The sequence below is a fragment of the Mustela putorius genome, unplaced genomic scaffold (assembly GCF_011764305.1).
Source record: "Mustela putorius furo isolate JIRA1106 unplaced genomic scaffold, ASM1176430v1.1 tig00003853_pilon_pilon_pilon, whole genome shotgun sequence".
Classification (NCBI taxonomy): domain Eukaryota; kingdom Metazoa; phylum Chordata; class Mammalia; order Carnivora; family Mustelidae; genus Mustela; species Mustela putorius.
In genome coordinates, this window is record NW_025422005.1 from 55920302 (window position 1) to 55928671 (window position 8370).

Consider the following 8370-nt stretch of genomic DNA (forward strand, 5'->3'; position numbering starts at 1 on the left):
AACTCACTTCTCCTCTCCATCTCTCAATGTCCTCCATGTTATTCCTTATACTCCACAAGTAAGTGAAACCATATGATAATTGATTCTCTGCTTGACTTATTTCACTCAGCATAATCTCTTCCAGTCCCATCCATGTTGATATAAAAGTTGGGTATTCTTCCTTTCTGATGGAGGCATAATACTCCATTGTATATATGGACCACATCTTCTTTATCCATTTGCCCACTGAAGGGCATCTTGGCTCTTTTCCACAGTTTGGTGACTGTGCCATTGCTGCTATGAACACTGGGGTACAGATGGCCCTTCTTTTCACTACATCTGTATCTTTGGGGTAAATACCCAGTATGCAATTGCAGGGTCATAGGGTAGCTCTATTTTTAATTTCTTAAGGAATCTCCACACTGTTTTCCAAAGTGGCTGCACCAACTTGCCTTCCCACCAACAGTGTAAGAGGGTTCCCCTTTCTCCACATTCTCTCCCAACACTTGTTGCTTACTGTCTTGTTGATTTTGGCCATTCTAACTGGTGTAAGGTGGTATCTCAATGTGGTTTTGATTTGAATCTCTATAATGACTAATGATGGTGAACATTTTTTCATGTGTCTGTTAGCCATTTGTATGTCTTTGGAGAAGTGTCTTCTAACCCATACTCTTATATACTGCGTTATTTTTGTTTTTGTGTTGATGATGGTGATTTATTTTTCATTAAATGTTTTTTGTTTTGTTTTGCTTTTCTCTATTTATTTTGTCTTTGACCCAGCTATACCCACAAAGATTTCTTAGAAGAGTAGGCCTTATAGTGTAATAGTATAACTCTTTTTTAAAATTGATCCTCCTTACAGGCAGAAGATCTTTCTGGAGGCTAAGAGCCCAGCCTTTTATAATGGCCACAGTTACCTGTGCAGTTGTACCCAAGTTAACTCAGTCATTGGTGGTTGTTTTGGCAGCAAAAGCTACACTGTGGTAATGGATGTGATATATTTTGAATACTGGATCACACAAGATGAGTTTTATTGTTTTCCCAAATACTGAAGAGTACAGAAGCAATTCCAAATAGTGTCTTGTTTCCATGAGTAGTCCAAGGAAGATAGAAATATTTATTTCAACTTCTCTTCTGGTAGCAGGCTATGGTCCTGCACTCAGAACTACTTCTGCAATCAAAGGTAACCATTGATATTGTTTTAATAACATCATTGTCAGGGAAGATGTGGGTGATGTCAAAGAAACAAGGCTACTGAGACTCCTGCACTCCATTATAATTCTGGCTTTTTAAGTCAATGGGTGGATTTAAGGGAAGTCATTACATTTTCCCATTTCTTTCATCATCTCAAATGTCAAAAAATTTCAGTTTAATCACAGTGCGATTGAAGTCATGGACTATGGAGCCAGACTGCTTTTACAAATTTTTTTTTTTTTGCCACTTAACAGCTGTTGTACAAGTTCATTAACCTCTCACTGTCGCAGTTTCTTTATTTGTAATGAAGTGGTATCTACTTCATTTAGTCATTGATATCCAATCATTAGATCTAATCATTGGGATTGAATGAGTTAATGCATGGAAAAATGCATAGAACATAGAAAAGCACATACATAGAAAGTGAGTGAGTGATTAAGTAAGTAAGATGACTCCCGACTCCCATGTCAGCTTGCCTTTTGGTAAGGGTAAAAAAAGTGTCCAGTAAAACCATCATTGCAACCATCATCAGCAAGGCTTAAGAGAGTGTCAGTGTCATCAAGCTAAGTTGCTTTTCTAAAGGACTCCTCATCTCCATCAGTAGGATCCAGGTGTGAGGCCCTTAATTCTTCTTGCTTCCCCTTCCTAAACACTAATACCCTTTCAATCACTTTATGCTTTTGGTGCATCAGAAGTAATGTTCCGATAGGGGCACCTGGGTGGCTCAGTCAGTTAAGCATCTGCCTTTGGCCCAGATCATGATCTCAGGGTCCTGGGATTGAGCCCCACATCAGGTTCCTTGCTCTGTGGGGGGTCTGCTTCTCCTTCTCCCTCTTCCTGCTGCTCTCCCTGCTTGTGCTCTCTGTCACTGTCAAATAAATAGAAATCTTAAAAAAAAAGTTTATTTAAAGAAAAAGAAATAATGTTGTGATATCCTTTATCACTGTTCATGGATTCCCAGGTCTCTTATATTCTAGACTCTAATTCTAGGGTTCTAGGCATTGCCTTTCCTGTCTTCATCTCCCTGAGGCCCATCTCTGAAACCCTAGAATTCTGCATGAGTCATCAATTAGATCCTCTTTATCTTCAATCTCATTTGTGAACTTTCTATTTTCCTTTAGCTATAACCAAAACACAGCTCAAAAAGCCCAAACACCAAACCAGCAGCCCCCCTCCCCAAACCAAAACCAAACCACATGGCTCTACCCTGATAATAATGCATCTCTGCAGCCTTTTCAAGTGGTGAATGCTTTCTTTCCCAAACCCTTCATACCATGGGGCCTGGAATTTTCAGGCCATCCTCTCTTTCTCTTCCATTAAAGAAAGACCTCGTTTGAATTCCTTGTTATCAGATTTTACCATCATTATCCCTCCTAATGTAATGTTTTATGACTTCCCAGATTGTTAATCTTTAGTCCTTCAACATTGTATCTGTTAGCTCACTCTTTTCCCATCCAACATCACTCTTGCCATAATTTGGGGAAAACATTTAGAGAATTGTACATTTGCTTTGGTATTGTAGATTGCTTAACCTCCTTCACTCTTACTGGGCCATTCATTCTGATGTCCTGTCCCTTACTGCAAACTCTCCATAATCTCAATTGTACATATTCTACTTTGTATGCACTATCTACTGTTTTTCCCTACCAAAATAAGATTACCTTACATGACCACTGACCTTCTGTCTATAATCTTCCTTATTCCTATCTTACTCTGCTTAAACTCTATGACTATTCATTACAATAGCTTTTTTTGTATAGATACTAAACTCCCTAATCTTATCCAATGTATATGTACCCTTTATCTCATTTTTTTCATGTCTATTCAAGGACATTTACCCAGAAGGTTTCCTTTGTTTTATTAAATCATCATGTTTCCTTCTTCTACCAGGTCATTCTTATCAGTATTTAAAGGTGTTATAATTTCTCTAACTAAAAAACAAACAAACAAAAAAGCACTTTTTTGGATTCCAGTCTCTTCAGCCACTCCCCCTATTATCTTACTCCCTTCTTCCCTTTACAGAGAAATTTACTAAAAGTATGTTCTGTGCTTTATATTTTCAATTTCTCCCTCATTCTCTCTTGTACCTATTCCAATCAAGTATCTTTTCCCAGCACAATGCAGAAACTGCTCTTGACAAGTCAACCAGTGACTTCCATATTACTTAGATGAATAGATGAGGCCAATTCTCAATTCTTTTCTAACTTGACCTATTGCAGCATGTGACAACATTGACTTCTCACTTATTTTTAAAACTCCTTGCTTCCATAACACCCATATTGTTTATTTTTTTTTTCTCCTAGATTTCTGTCTACTCATTTTCTATTTTCTTAATTTCTTCTCATCCCTCTGATTTCTAAATGTTGGAATGCCTCAGAGCTCCATTTTTGAACCTCTTTCTTCCCCTATCTGTATCCCTTCCCCAGATGATCTCATCTAATTTAATGGCTTTAAAAACCATTTATGAAGTTATGACTCCCAAATGTATATCTGCAGCCCTGAGCAATCCTCAATGTCAGAAGTTTATAACCAGTAAATTATTTGATATGTCATGTGGATCTCCACAGATATTTCAAACTCAACATGTCAAAAACTGTTCTTTATATTTGTCACTAAAACAGCTTCCCATAATGGTATTTCCATTAATGATTATTCTAGCCTTCCAGGTGCTCAGGGCAAAGATTTTGGCGTTCTCTTGGATTCTTCACTTTCTCCCCAGAGTGCAGTCTGTCAGAAAGTTGTGTTGGCTCTATCTTCACAATATGTCCAGTTTCTACCATTTCTATTACCTTTACCACCACTTCTTTTGTCCAAACCTCATCCCCTCTCCCTTGGAGTACTGCAGTAGCTTCTTAACAGCCCCCTCATTTCTGACTCTGTTCTATTATGGTCAAGTCTCAGAGGAGCTACCTAAGAGATGCTATGAAAAATGTCAACCAGGTCACCTTACATTTCTGTTTACAACTCTTCAATTACTTGTAATCCAAAAGTTCACACAATTTCACCAAATTCCTCCCAGTTCCCAAGAGCTTTCGGCCAAGACCTTGATACCATTCTCTATTTTATTTTATATTATTTTATCTTATTATTTTTTTTTAAAGATTTTATTTATTTATTTGACAGAGAGAAATCACAGGTAGATGGAGAGGCAGGCAGAGAGAGAGAGAGAGGGGGAAGCAGGCTCCCTGCCGAGCAGAGAGCCCGATGCGGGACTCGATCCCAGGACCCTGAGATCATGACCTGAGCCGAAGGCAGCGGCTTAACCCACTGAGCCACCCAGGCGCCCCCTTATTATTTTTTACTTTGAATAGAGAGAGAGAGAGAGAGAGCAGGGGAAGGGGCAGAGGGAGAGGACACCAAGCAGACTCCCTGTTGAGCATGGGTCCTGACATGGGGCTTGATCCCGTAACCCTGAGATCATGACCTGAGCCAAAACCAAGAGTCTGGGGCTTAACTGACTGTGCCACCCACTTGTCCTGCTATCGGATATGTGTTTTTACAAATATTTTCTCCCATTCTGTGGGTTGCCTTTTTACTTTCTTGATGGTATCCTTGTGGCACAAATGTAAAAAATATTTATAAAGTCCAATTTATATCTTTTTTCAGTTGTTGTTTATGCTTTTGTTATTACATCTAAGAAACCTTGTCTAAACCAAGGTTATAAACATATATCTGTATGGTTTCTCCTAGGAGTTTTGAAGTTTGAGCACTTATATTTAGTTCTGTGATCAATTTTGAGTTAATTTTTTTAGATATTTATTTATTTTAGAGAGAGAGCGTAAGTATGAGCAGGGGTTGGGGCCGAGGGAATAAGAAAGAGAAGCAGACTCTCCACTGAGGGGGAGCCCAATGAAAGACTGAATCCCAGTATCCTGAGATGAGATCATGACCTCAGCCAAAATTGAGTCCAATGTTTAACTGAGCCACTGAGGAGCCCCTTGAGTTAATTTTTGTATATGACATGAGATAAGGGTCCAGTTTGATTCTTTTATATATGGCTATCCAATTTCACAGCACCATTTGTTGAAAAGACTTTTTCTTCATTGAATTCTCTTGGTACCTTTATCGAAAATCATTTGGCCAAATGTAAGGGTTGTTTTCTGAACTCTCTATTTGATATGTTCATTTGATATGTATGTTTATCCTTATGTTAGCACCACACTGTCTTGATTATGTAGTTCTATAGCGGCTTTTGAAATGGAAACATATGAGTCCTTCAACTTTGCTCTTTCTTTTCAAGATTCTTTTCACTATTCTTGGTCTTTTTCGTATGACTTTTAGGATCATTTTGTTAATTTCTGCTTAAAGGCAGCTCAGGTTTTTATATAAACTGCATTGAATCTGTAGGGCAATTTGGATTATATTGCCATCTTAACAATATTAATTCTTCAAATCCAAGAACATGGGATGTTTCTCCATTTACTTTTTTTCAACTGTATTTTGTAGTTTCTGTGTAAAAGTCTTGAAACTCTTATATTAAATTTATTTCTAAGTATTTTATTCTTTTCTACACTTTTATAAATGGATTGTTGTCTTTATTTTGGATAGAAAACAGAAATATAAATAATTTTTATATAGTGATCTTGTATCCTGCAACTTTGTGGAACTGATTATTAGTTCTAATACTTTTTTATTTGAATTCTAATAGTTTTTGATGCAAAACCATGTCATCTGTGAATAAAAATAGTTTTATTCTTCATTTTACATTTTATTTCTTTTCCTTGTCTAATTGCTATGGCTAAAACCTCCAGTACAATGGTGAACAGTAGTGGAGAGAGCCAACATCTTTCTTTTGTTCCTGATCTTGGTGGGTAAAATTCAGTATTTCATAATAAATTGTGATGTGAACTGTGGGTTTTTCATAGATGCTCTTTATTTGGATGAACAAATTCTTTTTTATTTGTACTATTTTTTCTCCCCCCCCCCATGAATAGTTGTTAAATGCTTTCAAATTCTTTGTCTGCTTCTGCTGAGATGATCACGTGGTTTGTCCTTTATTAATATGGCGCATTACATTTATTTATTATTTATTTATTTTTGGAGAAAGACAGTGTGTGTGCATGTATGAGTGGTCAGGGGAGAGGCAGGGACAGAGGGAGAGAGAGACTCTTAAAAAGGCTCCACACCTAGCGTGGAGCGCAGTGTGGGGCTTGATCTCATAACCCTGAGTTCATGACCTGAACCAAAATCAAGAGTCAGATGCTTAACTGACTGAGCCACCCAGGCTAGCCACCCACATTTATTGATTTTTGGATGTTAAACCAACCTTGAATTTTTAGAATAAATCCCACTTGATATAGTCCTTTTTTATGAATTGTTGAATTTGGCTTGCTAATATATTACTGATTATTTTTTTCATGTAAATTCATAAGTGATATTGGTCTGTGTAGTTTTCTTGTGATGTTTTTGTCTGGAATTGTAATCAATATTGGCCTCTGAATGTATTGGGAAATATTTCCTGTATGTCTACATTTTGGATATCATCCAAAAGAAGGTAGTAATGTAATGTTGAAATTGTGAACTACCTCCAGGTAGTAGTTCACTGTATCCAACAGATCCAGATAGTATTTGGAATTAGATCACCATTCTGTATGGAAATTTGGACAAGATATTTAACATTATTGAGCTTCACTTTCCTCACCTGCAACAAATGTGTAGATTATCAAATCTACACACAAGATTTTACTGGTATTGGTTAATAGAATCCCTGGCATAATAAATACTTGGTAAATGGTCAGTATATTTAAGGAACATTTTGGCTACTAATCAATAGTAAGAGTTACTGACCAGTCAAAGATTTTATTGCACCCAGACTTGATGACCAAGTAGTATGATAGTGGTTGTATTTGAAATAAAATTTTCAATAAGTAGGAATATTTCAAAAGTTATCAGAAACCAAATTTTCAAGGAGAACTATTAGGTTTAGATTTTAGTTCAAGTTTTGCTTCTCATTAAAAGAAGTAACCTGGCCTCCCTTTCCTCATCTTTAAAATGGTACAGGTAGTACCATGATGGGTATAGCTTTATGAATGACTTTCACTTTTCTTTAAAAAAGTAAAAGGCAGTCTAAGAGTGCAAGTTTCCTTTCTTTCTGTCTTTCAGAGATTGTTTTCCCACTGATGTTGAATTTTACCGGATTTGGTGTTCCTCTGAAATGGTTTTCAGAGATTCTATAAAGACATATTTTCTCTATAATCCCTAATCATTGATACTCTTCCTGTCAAGTTTATGGAAGAAAGCACTCCATTTTGTTCTTTAGCCAGACTGTTGGTTGATGGAATTCTTGGAATGTAGGCTGCCTTTTTGTCTATTGGTATTTTCTGGTTTAGAATATAGCACAGGGACTTTGTCTAGATTATCTGCCATAAGACAAAAATTGTCAGTTTTTAATAAGCCTTTGGTGATATTTTCCAAAGTTGATTGACATGGCTATGACAAATATAATGGAAAAAATAAAGGTCTCAAACAACTTGCTGTTTTAAAAATAACTTCTTATCAACAGGTTTATTTGTCTTAATTTAGTTGAATTTTTTCCTTAAAACAGATTTATTTGTTTATAGATGGGATGTGGTTCTCTAGATCCTCCAAATGGGTAGCTCTGGTTCTTAGAAAGCAGGTTCCTTAATTTTTTCAATCCGCATTTCCAAATTAGTCCTTCTTTCCTGACTTAAGCCTCCTTTATTTTAATTAAAAAATTTAAAGCCCATCTTTCATTTTTTGGTCTTAAAAGGCAGCTCCTAAGCCTTTTTGGCATAATATTAGCAATGGTTATATAGAGAATTCCAATTTTGTGAAATGCTATTGACAGGATGTTGCTTTAGTTAGATCTACCTCTCTTCTGTCTTCACAAACACTGTGGCGATCTCCACAGAGCACAGTGCTCACAGTGGGATCCTGCACAAGGAAGAGAGGTGGGCACACTGAAGTGCAAGACTTTCTTCATGGAAAATGAATAGGAAGGAATAAGGCAAGGAGTGATTGGCAAATGTAGGAAAGGGCAGCTTTAGGAATTCTCTTAAATAGGGAAATTTTATCAAGCACAAAACTTAGTAATTATTCAGTAATTTATTTCCTGCATTTTTAAAAGAAATGGGTAAATAGCCTTCTCTGTGGAATTATGTTCATGTGCCATGTCTAGAGACAAAAACTAACAGGTTGATGTTTATCTACGTCACACATTCCACATTACTCTCTGGC